Source organism: Hetaerina americana, unplaced genomic scaffold (assembly GCF_022747635.1).
Source record: "Hetaerina americana unplaced genomic scaffold, ioHetAmer1.1.p SCAF_2, whole genome shotgun sequence".
In the NCBI taxonomy this organism is placed as follows: domain Eukaryota; kingdom Metazoa; phylum Arthropoda; class Insecta; order Odonata; family Calopterygidae; genus Hetaerina; species Hetaerina americana.
The window spans coordinates 91,794,233-91,819,980 of record NW_027286763.1 but is presented as its reverse complement, the minus strand read 5'-3'; positions in this window follow the sequence as shown (position 1 = coordinate 91,819,980).

Here is a 25,748-nt window from a genome sequence, read left to right as displayed (position 1 = left end):
ATCTTCATTATGAGGAATCGTAGGGAAGAATAATATCTCATCATTTATTCACGCAAATATATGATTCACATTAGAAAAGGGAACAAAAAATTATTTTTTTAAATAGCAACGTACCATGTTTTTATGACGAGTATTTTTCATTTCGCATCTAATAAAGTATCCTATCTACCATTCTCATTAAATGATGACATTTAAGCTTTTACGGCGAAATTAATGCCTTGGAAATAACTTAAAGAATAGAGGTAATAAAAGGTGGAGAAATAAGAGAAGTCTGCGATGGAAATAGTTAAGTGACTTGACGAAAAACACTTAGGACTGCATATTTAAACGTCTCAACCAAGTAACAGCGCTCAAAGGGGAGGCGGAAAGCCATTGAAATATTTTCCGCAATCGCGAATAAGAAAATCCCGTACTGGCGTGAACCCACTGCCTTTAGCCAGTGAGTACATATACTAGCCGTCCAACTGCTATTTGAATAATACATCAACGTCAACGAGGTTATCTGTTGAAATATTTTAGTCCATAATATGAATTTCTGCGTAATTTGACAGTGTGATTATTTAAAAACATTATTATCTTCATATACTTTAATTAAGGGGATAAGATATATGTGTATATATATATATATATATATATATATATATATATATATATATATATATATATATATATATATGCGAGCATCGCTACAACAAATGCAGGAACTTTTCCTTAGCGTTAATTCCTTGAAAAAATGTGGAGAGCCAATTAACCTTTCGAGGTATGTTGAGTAACACGCTACATATAGAGGCTCTTTGGTTTTTCTGAAAAATCTTTAAAGAATTGCTCTTCTCACAGTAGTCTAAAAACCTACTCAAATCAAAAAGTTCACAATAATGAGAATAATTACTGGTCAGTATTGGCACTGCCGTTTTTAAAAATCAAAATACACGAATAGGAAATTGTTTTTAATATTGAAGTCATACGTATTGCAATGAAGTTAAGCCAAGGATTAGGATACGAGAAAAGATTTTGAGTGCTTATTGGTACACGTCAAAATATAGCCGCAATGCACAGACAAAGAACAGGCCAGTTATTCATTATTAAATTCCCCAGAGTTTTCCTCGGTAAAATAAAATGAAGAGGTCAAAAATGTAATTTTTATTATCTTTATTACTAATAATATATTTATTAAATACTTTAAAGTCAGTTGCGTATCAACCCATTGGTCGTCGGAGCGTAACTCTCCAGGCAACTAGTTAGGGGAGTTCTGGTGAGAACGGTGGAAGAATGATGGGAGACGGAGGTGGAGAGGGAGGGAGCTTTTTATTTCCATCCCCCCTCGTTAAAAAGACGCACACCTATTCTTTTCCACAGTCAATTACTCTAGAGCGAGGCGTTAAAGGTCTTAACGCCAGGGGGAAACACGCGTCGCGGAAAAGTGTTATAAAAATCCGACAGAGGGGAGGCCCGTCGCGCTTTCTTTTCCATCTCCTCCCTCGGCGGCGTCGGCTTCGGAAAGGGGGCGGGAGGCTGCCCGGGGGGGGGGGGGGGAAAGCGGGAAGAAAAGTGCTGAGCATCCAGAAAGAAGCAAGGCGGGGGTCGGAAGGAGGGGGTGAGGAGGGAAGGACGTCAGTGGGACGAGAGTTTTCCGAGATTAAACGGTGGGATGAAGAGAATAATTAGTCCGCCCCATCACGGGCCCTCCGCTTTGGTATTCTTCACCACCCCTTCCCGATCCCCGAATTCCGGTCTCAATAGTTTGAAGAAATGCTCAAGTAGTTAATCGCATAAAGCAGAACAACAGGCAACGATTTTCTCGACTCACCCCTCCTGAGCGGTTCCTTTTCATTTTCCATAGACATCATCGTTTCAGGGAAAACACTTTTTCCCACCCACGCACACACATCGCTTTGCACCCCGGCCGCCTCTTCCACCACTCCGTTCTTGTGTACGCGCTTCCTCCGCTGTCCCCTTTTCTTTTTTTTCTCCAGACGTTGACGACAAAAAGAGAGCGAGGGAGGAGGGTATGAGGGGTTGTTGAGGTGTGGGAGATTATGAGATGGGCAAGGTGTGGATTTCTTGCGTTTTAAGATGGGGAAGGGTTGGGGGCCAGGGAAAGATTTAGGGAGGGCGGGTGGAGGTGTAATGAATAAAAGTTTTGGCGCGGTGGAGCGAGAGAGGCCTCGGGGGGGAGGGGAGGTTGTTGAAGGGAGGGAGGAGAGAGTGTCTACGGAAGAAGGAGGAAAGAGTTGCGGCTCAAAGGAAGAGGAAGGGGAGAACGGGGGCGAGAGTGGGAAGTCGGAGGGGCCTGTGGGTGGGAGCCGAAGTAGACAGAAAGGCGGGAAGAGTTTTGAGTTCTGGAGTGGGAAATCCAAGGTTAAACTGCATAATTTTCCTCTCTAAGAAATACACCCCTTTTCAGTTCCGAGAGCCTTCGTTCTCATTCGGATTTTGATGATGGAATCAAGACGCCTCACTCCCCAATCCCCGTCTCTTAATTCCCTTATTGCTGTCGCGTCTTCTCCTTCCTCCCACCCTTTCCCCCGACCCCCTCCGCTGCGGCACCCCTCCCTCCTCCTTCCCTCTTTCCCTTTGCAATAATGTCTCGCTGCCTCCTCTCACCGTCATCACCCCCCCTCCGCTCACAATCCCAGACACCCGTCCCACATTCACTTCCTTAAAACGCCTCCTTCCTCGTTCAACTCCCTCCCACATCCAGCCCCTCGTCCTCTCCCGTACACCACCTCCGGCCAAATTCTTCTCTTCCTCATTTCCCATTCTTTAAGGAGCGATGCTCTTCTTTTTGATTTTGCTTTTTTTCCCCTCCCTTTCGGCGTGCCTTAATTTTTCGGAGCCAAACTTCTCCTCCCCCTTTAATTCTCAGCTTGTCTTTTCATTGAGCGAGATAAAGGGATTTCTTTCTCATTCTTCTCTTTAACTCATATCTCCTTCTGCTTTGGAATGGAATAACTCGTCGGCATCTTCATCGACTGTCTGACGAATTATAGGTCAATTATAAAAAGGAGGGCAAAAAGGCGGCATCAGTTAAAGAAACTTTAATCTTGACCGTGAAGTGCTTTTATTTTCGATGCAAATCTAAAGATTCCTTCTTTCTTTAGTTACAAATGGGGCACTAAGTGTTTAAGGTTATTTCAAATACTTAAATTGATCTATTTTTGATAAATGCATTATGGTATCCATAACTTCACGTATTCGAAGTAATTACGGAATATTATATATGGGAACTGCAGAGCATATATGAAATTTAAAATAATTCTATTGTGTTGCGTCAGTTTAAGTAGGAAAGGAATTACAATTGCAAGTGGATCTAATTTTTTTTGTCTTTGCAGGCGTAAAATGGGCATGTATCAGTTATTTGCCGGTATTTGTTTCCAACAAAAAATTCATTTAAAGAGCAAGATCAATCAATCCGTTATTGAGTGTATTATGAGAGTTTAGAATTTCTACTATCTTAAAAGATCGATTTCTCCTGTATAATTCGAATACCCAGTGCATTTGGTTCTCGCATTTATCTAGATGTCTCAATTATCCATTGAGAAGTGTTATATATTTTTTAACTTCACATCCTGTGCATTTGGTTATCTACTTTACTCTTTAAACGTACATTCGTGGCTGATTAGATAATGCGTATTTTATGTTTGAAAACGCGCAATCAACATGCTCCAATTAAAATGGCTCGTTTCATGCTATATATTGGAAAATGGAAGAGGAATACAGATATAAGATAAGGTCAATTTGCAGTGGAACGTTAACTCATGCCAAAGATTACTTTTCAATTTTCCATGGTTGAAAAATTTCCATCGGCGTTCTAAAACATATGTTCTTGACGTGCAGAAAGGGATAATTATGTAGAAATATGAACCTTGCACATCTAGGGTATCGATGGAACAATTCCTTTTAGGAAAATAATGGCTGACGCAGGAATTATTAGTGAGAAAAATTTATCGCGTGCTCCCACCAGTAAGCAGCACTAATAATGCTGTTATAGTTCGACGAAGTAAGCTCCTAATATTGACTAAATGAATCGATACCAACTAACAAGCTTTTCCTCCAGAATCGTTTCGGCTGGATGACGACAAAATCTGTGCTTATTGAAGTTTCTAATTCTTTCCTGCAATACGTTTTAAGCGTCATTATCATTGGTATTAATTGTAGTGCATTAAACCTGTAAAAACTAGGATGCAGATAGTAATTTGATTTGTTGTGACTAATCATGATAATGTGCCGCACTCTCACGAACGTAGGAATCGAGATATTCAGCTCCAAAGTTTAGACACCCACCGCCTGGTGTATTAAAATAATTTTCAATAGACATAAATGCTATAATTTTACAGTGTCACAAGAATCAATCATAAAAGCGATTACTTCAATTGATACTCTTATTATCATATGGGATCTATTTATTCCATTGAATACAAATATATTATGCAATAGGTATTAAAATAAAAAAGAACGAAACAAAGCCAAGGTGTGCTACCCAAAGAGTGAAGAAAATTAATATTGACTGAAATAATAATGTTATTAATGAGCTTTTGAGCTTGAAGTTTATAATAAGCATGTATCTTTTTATTGAGTGAATGGATTACCGTCGCTACTATCATTTTGGATTAGAGATGATATGATATAATATAAGGATTTAAACGATGATTTTATAATTCTTTAGCTTGATTGGTTTATTTTTCTAGAGTCCGAATCATTAAATGTGTTCTGAATCATTTTATTATTTTAAAGGTTATACTTATGAAGTGTATTCTAAAAGCAAAATCTCTAATTTTAGTGTTTATATACCAAATGGGTAATGGCCAATTCAAATCAGTCAGAAGCTAATTATGTGAATAGGGGTAAAATTAATGATCTGATTCTAATACAAATTTGAACGAGAAGTGTTTCTAATAACCATTTAAAATATTAGTATTTTCACCGAGCTTTTTAAAATATGCTAAGTATTTAAGAAAAAAGCATGGCGAAATTCCTAGAGCTTTATCATCGACCTCCCTGGTCATAAATAAAAGTCTATGCATAAACGTTTTTATCGACTACATGAAACTTTATGTCTGTGTGATTGTAGATATATGTTGGAGTATCATACTTTAAAAAAAAATTAAAATTGAACCTAATGTCAACATGGTCATAAATTAGTAAACTTATCGTAGCGTTTGAAAGACATTCTTGGCAAAGGGAAGCGAGGTAACCTTTGATTCCTTATATTCCATTGATGTTATGTATGTTAAATATAAGATATAGGATTGATTCAATTAAAACCATGTAATAATGTTAGACCAGGGTAACGATCAAAAAGGTAACAGTTAACTTACAAAATATCAATTTTATGTTTAGATAATGCTAAAAACTGTGGGAATATCTACCTACGGCTTCTATAAAGCGAAGTCGATAACGCCTCTATACTATTATATTGTATTCTATATTACAGTAGTATCAACGAACTTTTGGGTGCAAAAATAAACTTCCGAGCACGAAGGTAAACTGATTGGGTGAAAAAAGAATTTTCCTGAAAAGATTCAATTTTTTTTGTGGGTTTCCTCCTTCCCACAAGTATTTTTTCCACCCGAGTCGTCCCGTCACCTGTTCATTCTCCTCAGACTGCCATCCGTCTGCTTTGCGACTCGCAATGAGATTTATTGATTGCCCGCCCTCTTGCCCGCTTCCTCCGTTCCTCCTCCTGTTTCAATACCATCCTGGACGGTCTCCCGCCATCTTTCTCGCTCCTTTACATCTTCAGCGACAAATCCTACGGCATCCAGCCTTTTGTGTTTCAAAGTGAACATGATTACAGATTCGCATTAATCGCCCTTCGCCCAACTCACCTATATCACTTTTCGCCGATCGCCAGGAAAGAATTCAAGCCGACTTTATGCAGGGCGCCGTCCGATGGTGACATCTCGCGGCGGACTATCGGGTTAACTGCTCACGACGTCGGCTCTTTTCGGCAGGTTGCCGAATCGCAAGGGGGTTTAGCCGGGGCTGAGAGGAGTAAAAGCTCGGAAGGGATATGCTCGCGCGAGGATGGAAAACAAGATAAATATCCATCCGCGTAGCAATTTTTCCTCCGAGTGCTTACTCGAGTACCGCGCGGTCTTTTCTCTCCCCAGAGTCACCCCGTGAAAATTTACCTTTTCTCACACTCACCATCAGACAATCACCGCACATAAAAACGACTGTATTTCGTTAATTAAGCTTCCTTCCTTTCCCATGCTTCTTTTATGGCCTTCAAAAAGAGTTGTGATTTCGTTTTTTATGCATTAGGGGAAGGGCAGTCTCGTTTTTGAAAAGTTTTCCAGGACATAGTCATTATTTGCCCCCGTGGAATTTATTGACTAGCACGGCTTGCACCCCGTACGCCTGGTTGCTAGTGACATCTACCGGCGTTTGGCTCTACTATGCGGGCAGCATAAAGTGATTTTTAGCCGTTAATGCTCCTCTTCCGTGCGTGATTCCCTTTTTAATATTTCATACAACTGAGTGCGTTTCGGTTTATTTCACTTTGGTACATGCCCTGGCGCCGATTCAGTACTTCCATCGCTCACATATTCTTCTCAAATTTCTCCAAATATAAGCTTGTGTTCTCAAATTTGCAGCCTCTGAATAACAAAGAAAATTCCGATGCTGAAAGAGGGAAAATAAAAAAAATGAGAAAAGTACGTTATTATATTTCGCAATACGTATTTATCTCTGGCTAAGGTTTAACGATGATATTAATGTTTGCCTGAAAATTTTGGTATTTAATCTAGGCCGCGGGATTTCCTTCGTGATATCGTGTAACCGCACTTCATATTATCTAAAAACTTTGAAAAATATTCTACATAAGCGGATAGTCATTTTATATAAAATAAACCAATCTTAGATTCTACTGTAATAGTAATGCTCAGCAGCTTATACTATTATTTAACAATGCTACTTTCTTTTTATTTGAATGTACATGTACTCTTATATGCATAAATCAGTTGATAGGAACAACGAATTATGATCAAATGAAGGACGTTCGTGGATCGTTTGTGATCGTTCGCGATCGAAATGCTAATGAAAAGAATGTTTATCATCTACACTATTGAAACAATTTGATTTTCTAAAACGATGTTTTAGCTAAAAAGTTCCCAAATGCACGGATTTGGTAATATTATACCTGTAATTCAGCATAAATTTAGATAAATTGTTCCATGTTAATTTATACTTGGCTACGCTCAATATTTTGTCCTTATTCAAATTGAGGACAGATTGCGAGCTTAATGAACAAACGCCTTGTGCTTATATATTCAATTAGTGTAAAAAACGCATGACATGTAGCCTAGAAAGATGAGTAATGGATGATGAGCCTATAACACCCATTTACCATATACCATTTTCAAATTGCCAACCTAGATCTATTGCTAACTGAATCTCTATCTTTACAATTAGAAACCATTTTCTTCAAACTATGTTATTGTTCTCATGACATTGGCGTGCTAAAGGGGAAAACTTGTTATCTTGACATGATGGTTTCTGCCTATCACTTCGTGGATTATGGCTGTGACATAGATTAATGTGAACCTGTTAATTTTTTTAGCGATGGGAATAAATTTTCGAAAGAGTTGAATTTTTGTTCTCGCTTCGTCTATGGCGAAAACGGGTGCTTCCTATGTGGCATTTGATTTTTTTTCACGAAAACGGGAAAGAAATATTATTCAATATTAAGTGATGTAAGCAGCCATTCCTTCTAGAGATGTTTGCTCAGTTGTACCAATCCTTTCTAGGATTTTCTATATTCCTAGAGCCAAATATAAAATATGAGAAATTTAAGTTTGAGTATTTATTTTCTACTTTTTCTTTCAAATCCTTTCACTGTTGCGAGTGTATTAAAAACTCCGATAGTACGTTCAATTATTTTTAGTACTCGGATGTTCTATTTCCATTACCTACATATGTTTTCTGATTCCTTAGTCATACCTTAGTTTTCGTAATGAACTATATTTATACCAAGCTTGACAAAATTTTGTGCGTAACAAAAATGAATTATATAACAGCGTTGAGTTCATGTTGTCTACATTCAGTAATTGTTTGCAGACAGACCCGAAATTTAAGTGAATTCAATTTTAATAAGAGTGGCGAAATTATCACAAGAGCTACGAAATGAAAAAAAATAAGCAATACTTTTAGAGTTACGTAGTTGAAAGTCGCATCTCATTAAAATTTTTCATATCATTTACTACTTATCAAGCAATATATTCAAATTACTGTACATGTACTTTATTTAGCGAAAATAATCCTTATATTTCAGTTGTACGGGAAAGTCCCCTTAGCACCAATTCGAAAAATAATGGTAATGGCCGAAACGTGGATATGTGGCTAATTGCGAGTGGAAATGAGTGTCAATACAAGCATATTGATTATGATGAAAAAAAATTGTTTCATCAGACGTTTTTTTCAAGCTTTGTTTGACTTGCAGTGCAATTTATACAAGGCGATTAATTTTCGCAGTCATAACCAAAATCGAGGTTTAGAATGGGGGAAGGGCTATGCTGGACTGTATTGGATGGGATATATAATATAAAGTGGAAGTTGTGCCAATGAAATTTTCAGGTAGACGCCAATAAAAACACGCTCAAACACTTCGTCTCGGCAGAGGTAAAGTAATAATTTCCTTTATGTATTTTTATTGTTTTTAACTAATTCTGCACGTCTTAACAAATCCACGATCCTCGGAATTGCATGCTCTCAGCAAAACAAGAAGAGCTTTCCTTCACTATCCCTTGCATAGACACTGGAAATGCAGAAGCTGAAGCCATTCGTAAATGTGTGATTGAATATTTTTATTACTCACGTACTCTTTTATCATTTTCCCCTCGCGAAATTCTTTTTCTTTCCTAAATATCAATACTCTCCCTTGCTAGTCATCGATCGCTTGCATCAAAAGTTTTCACTCTGTTACGCTATCCCTACTTATTTCGATGTCCGATTCTTTGATTGCCTGTTCTTTTCTCCAATTATTCGGACGCTGCTGAGTACAATAATTTTCTGATGGCTGTTTTTCTCATATCTGCCTCGTTTCTTAATTTTTACCTACTTCAGGAAACACTGTCTCTCCACCTTCCCATTTTTTCCATTCATGCCTCACTTGATGCAGTGGAAAAGTTGAAAATTACTGCTCGTGGAGGAAAGTTAAATATGCTTCGCGAAAGTGCAAAAAGGTCAGTTGAGCTAGATCAGGCAGGGCAGACATTCAATTAATGGGTGTTCCTTTTCGAGGAGTAATTATTTTATTGTTACCATTCATTAGTTTCCTTCACAACCCTCGAGAATCGGCGAAAAATAATTGGTTTTATATGCACGTCACGCCAGTTTTTTTCAGACAGCCAAAATAACTCAATTTGTAAAATACCTAATTATATAAAATAAACTAGATAAATTAGTAGTTTAATCTTAATATTGGTTGACTGTAAGATTAAGATGAGATTTTTGGGTCTATTTCGCAATTAGGATCTAATGAGAAAATTAGCAGAATTTAACTAACCTTCCAGTTCGTTAGGGCTTTCAATTGAGAATCAAATAAATAGTTTTCTGTGTTTGAAAGCTATTAATTATTTGCCATTTTTATGGTAATTTATGGAAAATTCCATTTGGTTTGGTATGGAAATGTCAAACAGAATTGTATTACGACAGTATATGGGTTTTATAATTCTGATGGTGCACGTGGTATGGTTTCATGCAAATATTAAGATGCTGTATTGAATGATGGAGTATGATGATTTATTGTAGGCATTATTAAAATGGATGGAAATGGTTGGTAAAGGACAGGCAGTCCTTTACCAACCTTACTATTGTTATTACTCAATTAAAATAGTAATGACAAGATTGGTATTGAATGATCAATTCGAACTCTGGTATGGCTAACTAAGAATATTGTCAAATAAAAATTCTTTATGTAGTTCTACATAATTTGATTTTAAATTACTTCTTGTATGAAAATTTTTCATTTAAAGAATTATAATGTGGAGAAATCTGTCTATTTAATAACGGACATAGTGAAAATTCTACTAAAATACAGCTTAATTTTCTCTTTCCAATCTTTTCGATTCATACTGCAGTCTCATGAATTGTATGACCATTTTAAATATTGACAAAAAAACTTTCATCTGAAACGTCTAAGCTTACGTTAAAAATTTATAAAGTACACAAAGGCAGGATGTAAATAATCTATTCGAATCGTTAGCTAGCCCATTGATATTCAGGTCACAGGCTGGCCCTTAGCATTATGGGAAAGCTGTTCTTTCAGCGTCCGTGATTGATCGCAGTGTCCCTCGGTTGAGACAGATGATGATAAAGAAAAGTAGAAACCCCTTATTAAATAAAAAAGGAGTCCCTTTTCCTCCCCCACTTCGTCGTTTAAGGGTCGTGTTAGGGAAGTATAAAAAAATACCCAATTATCCGCGACTCTGATCGTTCATTCGTACGACCGAGAGAAAAACGTCTTCATCATTGTTCACGGAACTCCCCCAACATGGGCTTCTTACGCTTAATGGCACGACGCCTCTTCAAAACTGGAATGGAAAAATAAAAGTGGCAAGCTTCGCCATGAATGAATGGGCACGGGGTTGAGGGGAACGGGGAAGAAACAAAACGGTGGGTTAAGGCGAACGGATGGAGAAAGGGTGATGGTGAACGGAGGAAATAAGGGCGAGGAAAGGAAGGGAAAAGAAAAACTTATTCTCGGGCGGACATTTTAATATTCACCTCCAACTCTCTACCCCACTCCTCCCCCACACCGCACTCTCCCCCACTCGTCCCGTCCTTCCCCCCCCCCTTCCGCCCCCCGTTACAACTCTAACCTCCTCCCATCTCACCACCTTTCCTTCCCCCTTCTCCCTCTCCTCGTCCCGCTTCCATCTCTTTTTATTTTTAATCCCATAATTTCCTTTTCATTGGATGAGTGGGGCAGACAGCCTGCGGAGAGTTTTGCGAGGGGAAACTTTTAGTGTGGTGGGCGGAAGAAAAGGTGGGGGGTTTTCCGAAAAAGTGGAATGAGTATTGAGTGAGGAGCGGGTGGGAAAGGGATGGGAAACGACTGTCGGTCGGGAGGGGGAGGAGGAGAAGGTAGGTGCCTATTTATTGAAATTTTAATGGAACCAAGCGCCTTGATTTAAGTGAATTGGGGAGATGCCTTTTGGGTTAAACGATTCGTTCCGTGACTTGAGATATCCCTCCCCCATTTCTTCTTCCTCATTTTCTACCCCACCTCTCGGCCGTTCGCTACCCCCTTCATTCCCACCTTGATCTCTCGGATTCTCCCCTCTCTCGTACCTGTCCCACTCCCGGTCCCTCCCTCACCTCCCATTCCCATTGACTTCTCTTCCTGTCCAGAATATTTATTTTTTATTATCATTTTAACCCCTTCCTGTTTCCCATTCCTCCTCTGTCTCTTGTGCTTCTCCCTCTCATTGATTCTGATTTTTTAACCATTTTTCGATTTTAAATCTTTGTTTTTCCGATTGAATTCCTCTTTGAAAGGAGGCGATCGACAAGGTACTGATGTCTTATTTATCTATATCTCCGGTCGGTTATTAATACATTGTCGTTTTCATTGAATATTTTTTAGATTTCTTAACGAATAAAACGGTGTTATTCTTAAATTTGTATGAATTGAATTCGGAAAAAAGCTAGTGTTATTAAAAATCAGCTACTAGGGATTTCGCGCCGTTCTGTACGGGAAGTGAATAGGCATTATAACCTTCATTATCAATCTAATACTTTTTTAAATAAGTGGAATAGCGCTAAAATTTTTATCGTGGATAATTAGAATGTACATGCAAAATACCTAAGACAAAATAAATTGACAATGAAATGTAATTCTGCAGGTGCCTGTACGTAAATAGATTCCCTCTGAACATGTGAATGTGAGTCATTGGATAGGTCAACGGTGAAAGTTCAAAGGCTGAATGTTGGAAATATCTTTATAAATAGTTTTAAATACCTACTGCATTTAGAAAAAATTACTTTAAATAAATTATTTATGGACCTCTGAGGGAGCAAGCTTCAACCCCCAAAATGATGACATTTCTGGCTTCGATTGTAGTTTTATGGACGCTAGTAGGTACCAGAACTGGTTGGGAAAAGAGTATAATTTTTTATGTTCTTGTAATATTAAAAAATAGTTAAATTTCTTTATGTAAATTGTTCATGTTAACAATGAACAGTTGAAAACCTCAAGGAATGGCTGACTGTCTGTCATTGGTGAACAAAATGGAAGTTTTGATGCCTAGGAATAGTGGGAAATTAATACATATTCACCTAAACTAACATATATATATATATATATATATATATATATATATATATATATATATATATATGTATATATGATTTCGTCGAAGTAACACGGAAGTGTTGAAAAATAAACTTAGAAACTAGACAGCAACAAACAATGCAAGAACACAAAAAGAACACTCACACGTTATATCTTCCCATCTTCCTCAGAAGAAATAGGAGTACTGAGTATTAATTTTTCTTCTGAGGAAGATGGAGCTAAATGCCGTCGAAATTTTTAAGAAATAACGTGTTATTGACGTGAAATAACGTGGTTTTGACGAACGAAATGTTGTAAAAATGAGTTATTTTTCGTTTTGGCTAATATTAAAAAAAACAATTTTTCTTTTACACTATATGTATACGAGTATATACGTAAATGTATATGAGTAAATATATATATATATATATATATATATATATATATATATATATATATATATATATATATATATATATATATATATATATATATATATATATGATATCAACGGCTTACGCATTAAATGTATGTATATTTTAACATCGGCATATAATGAAAAATATATTCGTATTTAATATTATCTCATCTTTTAATGTGATCCTGTGTCATACCATACCTCAATATGTGTCATCCATTTCGTTTTGGCCCACCAGAATTAAATCCATTTGCTTCTTTTCAAGCTAACGGCATTATGTGATGGAATACCTGCGTTATTAGATCGTGGACCTCGGGAAAATATGGGTAAAAATTCATGAAGGCAGAGAGCAAGTGCGTTTGAACACACATCCCCCTCCCCCTTGCGCCCTCTCACTTCCCTCCTTTCCTTTGCGAGCAGCCCTCCATACTGCCTCACCCCTCTTGTTTGATCCCCTTCTCCATCCATTCGCACCGATCCCAATCCAATCCCTAAAACCCTTCCCTACCAACCCCTCGAACCCACCCACCTCCACCCTCGTAATACCGGCTCTCCTTATCAAACTCCCTCCTTCGACCCTTCTCTTTTCCCGCAACCCTTCCTTCCTTTCCCTCTCGCAACGCATATACCCTCTCCCCAGCTATACCCCCTGCCCCTCGTTCCCTCTCAACCCTTCATCCCCCTCGACGAATTCCCTTTTCATCCTCCGCGGGCTCAGACCCACAGCCCTTCTTCTTCCTTCAACCCTTTCACCTCACCGCCTCAGACTCCCACTTCTGCCCTCCTCCCTCTCATGCCTTCCTCCCTCCCTTTTGCATTCTCTTATCCCTTGCGGCCAATAGCGAAGGGGAAGTAATTAGTTGGACCGAAGGGGGCGGAGGAGTTTTGGGAGGTTTGGGGAGGGGAGAGGGTGAGGTGTGGAGGAAGGAGAGGGGCTCAGTGGGGCCGGAGGAGGTTGGGTGCGTGCGTGCGGAGCCCCTCGGAAGGGCGGGTGAGGCCCGGGTGGGGGTAGGAGGCGATCCGGGGGTGTGGGTGGGTGGCGAGCGAGAGGAGTTGATTCCGAGTGGTGTGCAAAGGGAGAGGATGGGGCACAAGAGCGCATGGGGTGGAGTGGGGTGTGTAGCGGCGGAAGGGAGAAGGTGCGGTAAATGCGGGGAAGGGAAGAGCGGGTGGCGATGGGGGGAGGGAGCGGAGAGGGTGCAAAAGGGCCGCGCACGCAGGTGCCCCGTCCACCGCGCCCCGCCCTCTCTCTGCCCCCACCCCCTCTTCGCCACACCCCCGCTGACCGTGCTTCGCCATCTCTTCCCGCCCCTCCCCAAAACCCCCTCTCTCCGACCCCTTCGTCCCCTCTCCAGGATTCCCTCCACCCCTCTCTCTCTCCTTTCGCCCTCTCAAGCCGCACACCGCTTCCCCGTACATATTGCCCTCTCTCTCTCTCTCTCTTCCTTTCTCTATCGCCCTCTCTCTCTCTCTCTCTATCTCCTCTCCCGCTGCCGCCGCCATCTTTGTTGTTGTCCTGCCGGCGTCAGCTCTCCCGGCTGTTCTCGGCGGCGCAGGCGAGGGAAGGGAGAGCGCGACTCTGCTGGGTTTAGAGCCCCGGAAAGCGGTGACGTCGGGAAGGAGAGAAGAAGAGGGACCGGGGAATTCGTGTGTTCGAGGAGATTTTTATTTCAAAACCTGGCGTCCGTTTTTCTGGAGAAAAAACAAGATTTTTATTGAAATTCCTACTGTTTCGTTCACACGTGGATGTGCGAGAGATACTGCTCGCAATTGGGCAATTGTCCCCTCCGCTCCACGTCCCCAGAAATAAACCAGGGGTACTCCCTCTCCGGACGCGTATATTCCGACACTCCTCATAAGGTGACCGCCAAAGCCGCCACGCGATTTGTTCAACTTTTTCACCTGTACTTTATCCCCAAAGAAAAGACTTTTAAAGAGAAAAGAAAACTGACAAGTCATAACTTACGAGGTGTGGCCGGAGGGATAAAATAGAATTTTAATAAGAGAACGCTCTAATTTTTTCCGCGACCTCCCACAAAAAGAAAAAAAAGGCATGTCTTCGAGGAGGAGGAAACAGGGGAATCCCCGGCCTGCGAGGAAAGATTTCGTGCCGTCTCCTTCGCCCCCTCTTCCGATTCTCTACCCTTCTCCGGAGCCGCCACCGCTGCCGCCGCCGCTGACAGTGCAATCCCCCCGGCAGCAGAGGCAGCAAACTCCGCCTCCCAGCGCCGAGCTCGCGGGCCCGCGGAGTCCGCTTCCGTCGCGAAACGCCTCCGCCGCTCTCCCAGAGGGGAATCCACGCATCCGTGAGTAGTGTATCTCTGTTATTTTCGTATTCTTTCCCGCGCTTCCTGCACTCACGCAACTCCCTCCCCAGCCATTCCCTCCCTTCCCATTCCCTAGTCCCATTTGTCGTGTCGTCCTCCTCTCGCTCTTCCGGCTCCAGGAATCAGTCGACAAAGCGTTCCCACATATGCTCCTCCACATTGTGCAGCCCGACATCAACCAACCAACCCACCGCTCCCTCTCGCTTGGCGACTAAACCCACTATAACAATCAGACGCACACGCATACATACACACACGTGCTTCCACATGATCCTACCCCCCCCCCCGCCATCTCAATTCCCTTCTCCACTATTTGCCATCCGCCGCTCTCTCTTCCGTATCTGCCATCTCTCACTTCCTCCTTTCCACTACACCTCCTCCCCTTTACGTCAATCCCCCCCCCTCTGCCGACCCACCTCTCCTCCTCTCCCTCCTCCACATCCCTAGGGCTCGGCCTCCTCCCCATATCCCTTTCGTCTCACCATTCGCATCCACCGCTCATCTCTTCTCCCGCAGACTAATGCACTCACTATTCGGCACCCGCCTTCTTCTTATGAACCTCCCCCCCCCTCGACTCCCACCTCCCCTTTCCAGTCCTCACCCGCGCGCACCACCCTCATTCAAGCCCTCATCCCTTAACTGCCACCCCCTCCCCGCTTTCCTCACACCCGTGATAAAAAAAATACAGAAAATCCTTTTTTCTCCCTCCCGGCACATTCCCTTTTCGAATACAAACTCAGGCTCGCACACAACCACTCACACTCACTCATGCACACACACACAAACACGCAGTCGCATACGCACACACATGCACGCGCGCGCGCCCCTGGGTGCCATCTCCTCTTCTTTTTCGGACCACCTCGCGCACACCGATTCTTTTTTCCTCCTCCTCCGTGGTGAGACTTCTTCGGCATCTCACACGCAAAGTGGGCGAAAAAATAGAGACGGAGAGAGAAAGAGATTTCTTACGTGACATTCTTCAAGCATTCTTCCAAATACCGAGGAGCATTTGGCTTGCCACCTGTTTCTCGGGACAGCGTTCAACACACGGATTTATAAATAAACCCGTCCATAACGTTCCCAACCTTCGGACGAGCTTAGGGTCCCTTCATGATGAAGCGCGATAGTGCTCTTTCCAACGCTGGTCTCGGGCGGATGCGTGCTCGAATGGCCTTTGCGGAAGTCGATGGACGCGGGGGAAGGCACAGAGGGTTTCTAGCTTGCGGAAAGAATACGCGAGGGAGGTGGCGGTGACGGAGCGTGTTCCCGCGGCGAGTTCTTTCGTGCGACTGCGAGAGAAACAAAAGGCTCGTGGATTGATTATTTTCATGCTTCCTCTCTTTTTTCCCCCACTCCCCTTACTCCCCGCCGCCGCTCCCCGCCTCTCCCTTCCCTTCCACCCTCTTTTTCTCGATATCTCTCGCCTAACCCTGCAGGGGTAACGGCACCCCGCTCTCTACGGCAAATGCCGCCTCCAAACGGCGGCTTTGCTCGACGCGCGGCTCCGGCGATTGTTGAATCAGAGTGGGGGTGAAACATTTTTTTATCCCAGGGATGATTCATTCGATTACTGGCTTGAATTTTTGCAAATAGCAATCATTAGTGAAAATGTAATTATATTATTCCAATTAGGTACAAGGTTAGCATGATATATCTCGAGAAAAGAAATGCAAATAGAAATAATATACTTAAAGTTTATATTACTACTAAAATTCAATACATGCATCCACAAAAAATTTACTCATAAGTGACTGTAGCTAAAGAGTAAGTATCTTTATTTCTTACTTGATAATTTTCCATGTACCTATTGCAAAAACGCTAATTACAAGGTTCAGTCGGTTGGAATATCGTTTAATATGTATATACCAGCCTACCATAAAATACCAACTTGCCGAGGAAAATATTCCCTCTCCAGTTTTTTTATTTGAACATTAGGTGATGCTTGAAATTGAATGCAACGATTATTGGAATAATAGTGCGCAAAGTCAGCATTTTCGTATGCAAAAAAACGGATTTAAGAGTGTCATAGTAAAACCCAAAGTTCATCGGATATATACTCAATAAAATCACAAAAATATTGTGATAATTAGTATGTTACACAAAAAATTCATGTACTGAATTATCAATGCAAAGAGCTTTAAATATATTACCCTTACAACTCTCGTTTATATAGAAAATATATAGATACTTATTTATGCATCACTGATTCTATTTCAGGTTTATATTCTGTTCCACGAACATATGCTTAGTGTAAAAATGGAAAGATATGACTAAGAGTACATTTTCCAAGAAAATTGTCATATTTAATTTGGCATAGAAGTTATTCACAAAACTATAGTTTAAAATAATGGGGTATCACTATTTGACTGTAAAATTTTACAACTACCAATTATTTATATTTTCGCGCTGATCTCAGAAATAATTGAGTGGGAAATTTTATCGAATAATCTCAAGAAAAGTAACTTTCCTCTTTATCTGAAGACCCTTTCAAGTTCAGAGTGAGTTGACCTTATTTATATTATTCGCGGAAATCTGTGCTTGTCTGTGTTCCCGTAGAATAGCAACATACCACATTATTCCTTACATCAGGATTAGAGTTACTCTCCTATTTCCGCAATTGGACATAGTAGTAGTAATTCCGTGAAACTGCGGGAGATGCCGCGGCTGTAACTTTTTGACGGAGTCATCCGCTATTTACAGTCTGCAATTGTTGCATTAGTAGTAGTAGTTATTTGGCGGGACAATCGACTGATAAGGTCAATGCGCCATTAGGGATTCGGTAGGGGTAAAATATTCAAGGAATGGACGAAGAATGGAAAGAAACCCGCCGACGGTAATAGCCTACTCTAAACGAAAGGCGTCCAGGGGTCCACAGTTTACCGTCTTGTCCGACGAACGGCGTACTCCACTTGAAGTTCTCTCCACAGCGCACCGCAAGCAGATACCGGAATACCACAGAGAGCCAGCCAGATCCGCGATTTGATCTCGAGGCCTCGGAGTGGAAAGCTAGTGCATTAGCCTCCTCACCATACCGATCTCCCATGGGTTCAGACACACGAAAATTGATTTAACGGTTTTCTCATCAGACTTGGCTAGCGATTCATTACTATAGGGAACTTTATTATATGAATAATCTTGGCTTACGTAGTCTTCCTTCCGATTGCCGAGGAATTTAGATGAAACGAGTATTTTGACTTTCTCAAATTCCAAATAATAATCGAGCGAAGATCGAAATGATAGAAATTAAGCTTGGAACTGAGCCGTTACGCTCATTTTTTTTCAAAAAATTTAATAAGTCTTCTGGTACAGTGTGTTAACGAAATACATATACAAGCGCAACTTATAAAGCCCTTTGATCCATTTATTGATAGTTTTTCAATAATTTAATTGTGCATTTATAAAATATCATCCAACGGATATACTTATCACAGATTTTCTAAAATGGAAATAAAAACAGTTACAAAACCATAGTTTCTCCCCTGCTTTCACCACATCAACTCCCTGCTGCTATCTGTATAGAGCATGTATTTTAATTTATAACATAAAAATATTAAAAAATATTTTAAAAACTTTTTCCATTGATCATCATGATATTTTGCCTCAATCATAATTCAGGACTAATTTTTTTTACTTTTGTTCTCCATTGCGAAGTGATTTTTTTACGGTAACTGAATTTATATTTCGTTCGGGTCAGGTAAGTTTTATTCCGTGTAAAGGGTAATACTCATTCTATCAGATTATTTGTTTTTTCTTTCCTTGCAACATTCCATATTCTGGCTATTCCATTTTTATACTATTTGGCAGCCATAAATATTCATTCTGTATGATTAAAAATCACAAAATTATTGCCTTTCTATAAGAAATATCGTAAATGTACCGTCATCATAAAGAGTAAAATCACTGCGATACCGAAGAACTTATTTTGAGGCTCATCCTCTGCTTTTAAATTGAGTTTTAGCTTTATTTATTTTCCTTTCTTTTTCGTGGCGAATAGAAAATTAGAAATTTACAGTACTTTAACTCGGTAATTTCCAGCATAGTTTTATAATCTATCGCCTTTCGACGATATCTCTATCAAATGTCTCTAGCAAATCAATTCCTCTCTCTTGATAGAGAATTAAATTCATACCATTCTTACATTTCCCTTTTAGGGTTGACAAGGGAAAAAAGTCTAATTATTTAGGTGATTCGCTCCCTTTACTTTCTTCTATTCCCCTACCCATGCATATCTTCAATCACTTCCGTAACATTCCTCTCAGGAAAAGGAGATCATACAAGACGTACATAAGACATTTGTCTTAAACATGATCTTTTGTCGTTGAAACTTCTAATATTTCTTATCTTGAGAGTCACTTCGCCAATACCTTCCATTAAATTTTCGGGCTTTCCCTCTCTGTCTAATACCTTTCCCTCCCTGTAAAATATGTGATTCGCGATTCATCTCCCATTCTCGCTCTTAACATGAACATAACAGCGAAGTGCACCTCTCTAATAAATACTTGTCTCCAAACCGTGGAACCGTCTACATTATTTAATAAGCCACTCATCCCTCGCCGGTTTTTATTCTACCATGACGTTTGTTATGCACCCCATACCCAATGAACTTAGGGCATTTATATGCTTATTCAGGAATTCATAATTTGTGCAGGAGTTTCCCATTCAATTGGGAAAGAAAAAATTTAACGTTTTACCAGACAAAAAATAATTATTTCCTTGTTCTATTATTACGCCGACTGTACTAACTGCGGAATCATTCTTGCCACTCTATTTATTTAATATTATTTTTGTATTAGATCCGTATACCATACTCTTTTTACCTCAATAAGAATATTTAGGCCTCCCTGTAGATCATTTGGACTCTAAGGCAACTAACGAATCATCAGCGTATGATGTGAAACTATCGTGAAAGCCGCCGTCTGAAAATAGCTTATTTTTTTTTGCAAGAATATCAGGTCTTACAATTGTAATTAATCCATCCCGCAAAAATGAATAAAGTGCGGATTATATATGTAAAGAGTGAAAGAGGTATAACTGAATAAGTCCTAAAATATTTTAGTCTGTCGTTGCCATAATTTTATTTAGGAAACATGTGTAAACTAGAATCCTAATGCTCAGCGTGAAAACATTTCCGCCGATATTTACTCATACAAAATTAAGGTAAATCGTTGCTACAAATGAGAGCAAAATATTTTCTTGAGTGCGCCTGGGAAAGCAATAAGATCATTTCTCACTCCTTTTATATTCCCTTGCCTTTTTTTCCCTCGCTGCCCAAACCACACGACTATGAGCGTAGTCGCACACACGCCAAACACCGCCGAAGGGTGAGACACCCGGGATAAACCTGTTTTGTACGATATCACGGAAGGTAATGGGCCGTCCCCCCCGCCTCGTCACCCTTCATAGACCTGAGCAATATTGGTCTATATCGATCTCCGAAAACCTTTTCTTCAACCTCCTTCCCTTTATTGCGAATCTTCTCTCCCTAAATTGCTCACATTCTTTCACATCCTTCCTTCTTCACTATGGTCGGACCCCAATTAATTTTTCCACTTTGAAAATCTTCTACACGAGTATTTTCCAGCAAATATGAGTGTTTATTGAAATTCTTCTAACGGTTTCCAAAATTTTGGCTTAAATAGGTACATATAAACTAATTTCTCGAGAAGTTGCGGTACTCAATGAATCTCTTTAGTTACATTTTAGATATTAATTGGATTTTATTTGCACTTTTGCGCAGAAAGAGCCGGAAGTATGCTACAAGCACCGGGTTACGTATAAATCCCGAAGGGAATATGTACAGTTGGTATGTATCCATGTTCCCTAGGGAATTTACCATTTCCACTGATTGTGAATGAGCCTTTTAGTTCAACTCCCCAATATTTTCCTCACTCAGAGTTAGACAGAAAAGAGACCCCGAATTAAGACTAAAAAGTCCTACGAACTCAGTTTATAAATAATACAATTGAAATTTTATGAATTCTTGAGCACATTTAGATGTCCCAAAATCCATCAGTTTCAAAGTGCAACAATCATTCGCCTTGACTCCGTTTAGGTTATTGTCGCGACATTTCCGAATTTATTTGAATTTGCCATTATTCTAATGGTTGCGCAATTTTGCAGTGGATCACTAGCCCAAATCCCCTCCAAAAGGACGATGTGTTTCAACGTGTCTCTAAGGGTACAAGTGTGAGCCAAAATCACATAAAATATTATTTAAATTCCTGCATAACGCTTTCCAAGAAGAAGTTTCAAAATTATATTTCCCCTTTTTATGTAGCCTGTGATCACCGAATTTTGGCTTGAAAATAATGAGACATTAGCAGACCACTTTGATGATAAAAGATTTCTCTACGACTGAACTTCACCCTTTGATCATCTCCTCATATTTTATGGAGCATGATGCAAACACCCCTTCAAGGACCAGATTTCATGGAGTCTCCACTCTCGATCGTCACATGGCGTTTGCTGTCGGCAAATCCCGGCAAGCAAGATTCGCATAGATGGGTACGTTTGAACCATATCGACTGGACTTCTCCGTTAGTCTCCACTGCTCACCCGCAACTCAGCGCCTACAACTCAGGAACTTTGCTTATGTGCTGCAGGTGCGAATGTGACACCCGTTCCATTGAACGTCATAGTTTGCTCAACACGAAACAGTTCCAGTTTTTACTTAATAGATTGCATTCCAAAAGAGCTCATAAGATGGATATTGCCTACTTGAATCCCATACAAGTAGAATGGTGAATTGTTTTGGAGCTTCGAAATAAATGACTATGAGGCTAGTACACTAATAAATAGAGATGAAAAGAGTTTGGAAACATGAATATGGAGTACTATTGGGGTGAAATGGGAAAAGTGAGACACGAGATGGCGTTAAGAGGAGAGGGATAAGAAAGGTAACTGATGGGATGATAGAAATGGTTAGAAAAGCAAAACGAATTAGAATGGATAGTGATAAGAAGGGATTGTTTGATTACGAGTTCATTTGAACGCGAAGAAGATGTAGAGGAAGGAAAAGGGGCCAAGTGATAAAATCAGGGTTGAAGGAACGAAAATGAAAATGAAGAGATGGTGGAATAGACACTCTAAATATGCAGAGAAACCTATGATGGTGATGCTAAGCTGGAGTCAAATTGCCTCATGCTTACTTTCAAGAGGGGAATAAAAAGTAATCTCTGTTGTATCCTCACCCCTTATTTTTCTTCTCTATTATCAGCCAATTCTCGAACGGAGCTGATAGAGCACTCTTCTTTGAAACATGGGAGCTGGAATTACATTTCTGGTCCTATTTATCGCCGTCCATCGAGCAAATTTCCGTAAAATCCAATTTCCGTATGATCTTCAATTTTCCTACAGTATTTGCGAAGTCAAGCGCAGTAATCGTAAATATGTTTTTCTGCAATACTGAAATTTATTTAATTTTATCACGAATATTGCTTAAGTGATATTTAAAAAAGCAGATACCTGGTTTCATATTCGAAAACTTAGGATCCAGGAACGTCATGCACTTCGAAGTTTAAGTTTGTAAAGGAATTGGAAAGTATTCGGCGCATATTCTTCATAGTAACCTACCATACATTGACCAGCTGTAACTTAAGTTATTAGAGAAAATAGTCTCTGATTTTTAACTTTCGAATATATTGACTTAAATTTTATTCGGCAATGCACTATGCGGAAGCAATCTCTGAAGCACGATCTTTGTTTATATTTTACACCTTTTTATGCCTACAAAATATCTTTCCTTTGATCAAAAGGACAGGCTGGTCAGTGAATCTTACAGGTTAGATAATATTAGATATGTTAATTAAACCATAGAAAGAACCAGAGAACTGACCCAGCAGTTCTTAAGAAAAGCACAATACAAGTAGATTAAGATAATAAATAATTCCAATAGATAGTTGAGCAAAAATATCGCAACACGTACCCCAATTGTAACTATTCGATAATTTTCAAAGATGAATGTTACTTCTTGAATGTGAAGGGGTAAATATCACTGTTAAACATTTTCTCCTCAAGGTTTTTGTAAAGAACCAAAATTTTGACAAGAACTTAAAAAATTCGCGTGTGTTATATTAGTTGATTCATACATAATGAGCGTATAAGAGAACTGGTTTATTTGCATTCGTGCATTCACTTGGATTGACTCAATTATGAGCAAATTTTAGAAAAATAGCGCATATTCGCTCGCTATAAACACGATTTGTTTGTGGGACACACCTAGTCACGATGGAGGGTCTTGGGTCGGCTTGGGTATGGCTCTCAAACTTTTAGCCCTTGTTTAAAAATTGAATATCGTTCGCGAATTTGAATTATTTTTTAATCGGATCATAACTTCATAGTAGCGCCTAACTTCGTGAAAGGAAATAATTGAAGTGGAGTCAAGAAATTTCAAATCTTTTGTTCAGCCTAACCAACGTTTGTTTATTAATACGAGTAGTACGTCGTGAATCATTATTAAGAGTACGCATCTCATATTTTGTTTTGCTCTTATCCTTATCTATCTTGAATGCACGCGTGATACCTTGAAAAACGGTTCTACGATAACTAATAAAGAAGTCTTAATAATAGGGTTGAATTGAGGGAACATACCATCATCATTCAGAGTCACCATTTGGAGGATTGGTTTCGATAATTAGTCCAGTTTATCCAGCTACCAGCCCAGTTGCTCGAAAAATTCCTTCATAGTTTCTTGCGCTGACTCCCGCTTCTTACAATTTAGTACTTGCCCTTTGTAAATATTGTACTCTGCTTTTCCCTTCATGTACTAGAGTCCCAGTGCATTCTATTACCATTCTTGAGGTGGGACGCGGGGAATGTAATGTTGACTTTCGCGGTAGTCCTTCGGAAAGGATTCTAGCACGTTATGCTTCGTGGAGAAGCATATGGTATAGATAACAATATCTGCGGTTGGATTGAAGACTTTTTAATGGTTGGGTTCAAAGAGCAGTGATAGACGGAATTAACTCAAATGCAATAGAAGTTACTGAAGGTGTTCCCCAGGGAAGTGTTATCGGATCTCTTTTATTCCTACTTTAAGTTAACGACATTGACTCCGTAGTCACTAGTAAGATACATTTATTTTCCGATGAAGCAGTGGTTTACCGCAATATCCGTGATCTTGAGGACTTAGGGGCTTTATCAGATGACCTTAATGCTATACAATGCTGGTGCGATGCTTGACAATTAGAATTAAACTTAAAAAGGAGCGTAGTCATAAGCTGAAATCAGAAGGTGTTATATGACGCCACTAAAAGAAAATGAATGAAATAAAATTTTACGTCAAAGGTAATGAGGAAATAATACGAATTGTTGAGTATATAGGAACGCAGAATTGTTTTAAAGGAATCGAAACTTGTTTTGGAAACTGATGAATAGAAAATGGAAAGCTTAGGTTAAAAAGATGAGTGCATTATAATGTTGATAATTACTGTGATTAATGCGGATTAGATACTGGTGGAAATATTGTTTAAGGATTTTTATAATATGACGTTGAGTGTGAATGTTAATCATGTGCATTAGATATTGAAAATGAGTCAGGGGGGCCTATACGAACCAGGAAAATGAGTATGTGCAACTGTGAGAATATTAAAAGATGAACTGCCGGCGTAAATGGTGTACCTAGTGAAATATTGAAGTGCGAAGACGTCACCTACTTATTTCTGTTGTATATGTTATTAAGAATTGTCTATATGCAATTGTGTAGTTATATTTGCGAACTATATTTGTTCTATTAGTTCTGAAGAATGCATTGTCATAATTTTTTATAAAGGAAAGGTAGGTAAAGTGACATGTAAGAATTATAGAACAAATTTGAGTACCCTTAGGAAAGTATTTAGTAAAGTGTTAATTGAAAAAGTGTAGGAGGTAGTCTTGGACAAAATTTGTTGAGCACAATGCCGTTTTGTCGGTGTAATTAATGGGGACTTGAGTTTTCGTATAAGGGGCAAAATAATTGCGCAGTAATAGAGAAAAAGAACGAATTCTAGGCCGATTAACTGTCTAATTTCCAATTTTTACAAAGAAGAGTATGTGATTTTAATGCTTTGTGCATAACTCTAGTTGAAAGACGTTATTTATAGTACCTAGTCACATTCAAGCTTTGATTAATGTTATATTTATTACGGAGTAAATTACACGCCAGAAACTAAATGGAAACGTGCCAAGAGTGTTATGAATTATCACGATTTTTCATGTACTTGGTCCGATATTCGTGGAAGTGGAGAAGAGCTTGGAGCACATGGATGCGGTTTCAGATTTAAGAATGCGAAGTGGATGGTCATCCACGCTAGCCCCGATCCATCGCTACCCAAGGGTAAATCACGTCCTCGCCAACACACTTATATTGTAAAATCCCTGGGGGCTCGCCTAGAAACATCATCTTGATTCTTCACCTCAATACTATTCTCTGCATGCAGATATGGAGTGATTTCAAAGAACCCTTTGGAAGGAAATAAGGGAGCTGCGATAAGAGCCGGAGGAAATGGAATTGGTAGCGGAGCGTCAGCCTTTTTTTTCAGACTTTGGGATTAAAGAGTGAAACGAGTGCATTTGAACTATACATCACGGTGGGCAGAAGGGGGAATGCCTGTGAGTGGGGGAGAAAATGAAAATGGGCGGATGTAGGATGAGCTTGAGAAGGGAGGTTGTGGGTGGGTTACTTGGTTGCATATGCCAAACGCGTCTCCGGAGTGTGCCCTTCGGTATGATATTGCTGTCCGCTTCCCAT